The sequence below is a fragment of the Lagenorhynchus albirostris genome, chromosome 11, assembly GCF_949774975.1.
Source record: "Lagenorhynchus albirostris chromosome 11, mLagAlb1.1, whole genome shotgun sequence".
Lineage (NCBI taxonomy): Eukaryota > Metazoa > Chordata > Mammalia > Artiodactyla > Delphinidae > Lagenorhynchus > Lagenorhynchus albirostris.
In genome coordinates this window covers 46239414-46241290 of record NC_083105.1, presented here as the reverse complement: position 1 = coordinate 46241290, position 1877 = coordinate 46239414, and the positions used below count along the sequence as shown (strand labels likewise).

At 42.1% G+C, this 1877-nt stretch overlaps 1 non-coding gene across 1 annotated transcript; it reads left to right on the top strand.

The window, feature by feature from the left end:
* Positions 1 to 564: 564 nt before the first annotated feature.
* On the top strand, positions 565 to 768 carry LOC132530092 (small nucleolar RNA SNORA73 family). Its single transcript, XR_009543652.1, has one exon. It is a non-coding gene; the product is annotated as a small nucleolar RNA SNORA73 family (small nucleolar RNA).
* Positions 769 to 1877: the final 1109 nt, after the last annotated feature.

Below are 1877 nucleotides of genomic sequence, written 5' to 3'. Positions count from 1 at the left end.
ACCGGGGCACGAACCCATGTCCCCTGCATCGGCAGGCGGACTCCCAACCACTGCGCCACCAGGGAAGCCCGATCTGAGACATTTTTAAACAAAGCAGGTGGTAGGGTATGTATTTTACCATTGTATCCAGTATTTTCCATATACTAGCTTATTTCTTTTCTAAAATAAGCTATCATTTGAATAACTGGAAAGTGCTTTAAAATAAGAATTGCTAGTTATGAGTCACTGCAATGATAGCTTGACAGTGTTATTTGCATTTGGCCATGAGAGAAACTGAGGGGATTGAGACAGAGGTAGAGCAAGAACTAGACCTCCCAGGCTGTCTGCAGAATGCCAAACCTCTGGGAAGGAGTAATAGAATTGTAGTTTGCAAGATGCCTGAAGATGGACAAATCTAGCTGCCTAGGCACCTAAAAATCCTCAGCAGATAAATCTGTGTCTTCATGACCTGGCTCAAGGGCTTATTGGAAGTTGCTTGTTTAAACTGAATGTTGATTTGCAAGAACCTTTTGGGAAACCATTGTGACCAATTACGAATGAGATCATTAAGAAGGAAAGCTGGGACCAACGTGGATACCCCGGGAGGTGACTCTCCCCGGGCTCTGTCCTGGTGGCGTAGGGGAGCATAGGGCTCTGCCCCATGATGTACAGTCCCTTTCCACAACGTTGCAGATGAAGCCGGGCCTTGAGTCTGCGCCTGCATATTCCTACAGCTTCTCAGAGTCCTGTGGACAACGACTGAGGAGACAAACCATGCAGGAAACAGCTCTCTAGAGCAGCATATCTGAATCTAGGTTGATCCGAAGTGAATGCAAAACTTGTTTTAATCAGTTTGGGTGTACTACTGGATTAAAGCTCTTACCTGCCTTGTTTTGCAAAAAGGAAAAAAAAAAAAAAAAAGGAAAGCTGGGCTTAGCATTTGCTTGAAGTCGTATTTTCATCAGAACTCATCTCCCTCCTAAAAGAATGATTGTTAAACAGTGCATCTTGGCCTGGGGATTGGGGTTGGAGGTGGGGATTGGAGAGGATCTTGCTTTCCTTTTTTTTTCTCCTCTAATTTCTAGCTATTATAGCCATGGCTAAGCCATTAGTCAAACTCCCTCATGGTAAAAGAGGGATAATGTCAACATTAAAAGCTCCAGAGCAAATAAATAATGTATTTATTTCCCTAAAGTTTTCCTAAAACTACCTGCTCAGCTCAGCTCAGGGTAGAGGACTTGCAGCTTGAAATACAAGTCTTTTTCAAACTCAATTTGAGAATCTCTCTTGTATCCTCTGATAATTATAAAAGGAAATCAACGGGCGCCATTCAAACGTGCATAACTAAACAGTAATGTTCAGAGCTACTGTGGCCTGGAGAGGTTTGAATGGCATTACCCAGCAAGTGCCATAGTCTGACCCAAATGGGAGAAGGAAGATTAAATTGCTGAGTGGGGGAGGGAAGCTGCTTTCCATTTTAACTACAATCCAGAAAACTCTCTCCCTGCTATAAGAACATTAATCCTTCACAAACGAGAAGAGTTAACAACCAGTTATATGGTAGCACAGAGCATTACACAGTGATTCCTGGGGTAAACAAAAAAAAAACCTAAGAAACATCAGTGATCAGGACTTTGAAGCAAGAGGTGGACATTCCAACAAAGACTATATAAGAAGAAACGAGTGAATCGGGGAACCTAAGAAGTGGACCCAGACTGAATCAAGACAATACATGATACTATCAGAAACCCCTGTACTGTTAGGATGGTTTATTGTGCTCCAACTTTACGTATATAGTAGGGTAAAAAAATAGTTAATTGTTATCTTAAGAGTGAAGTAAAGTTACTCTTAGGGAGGGAACTGCCTTTGGTAAGAAAATAACATGGTAACTCATCTTG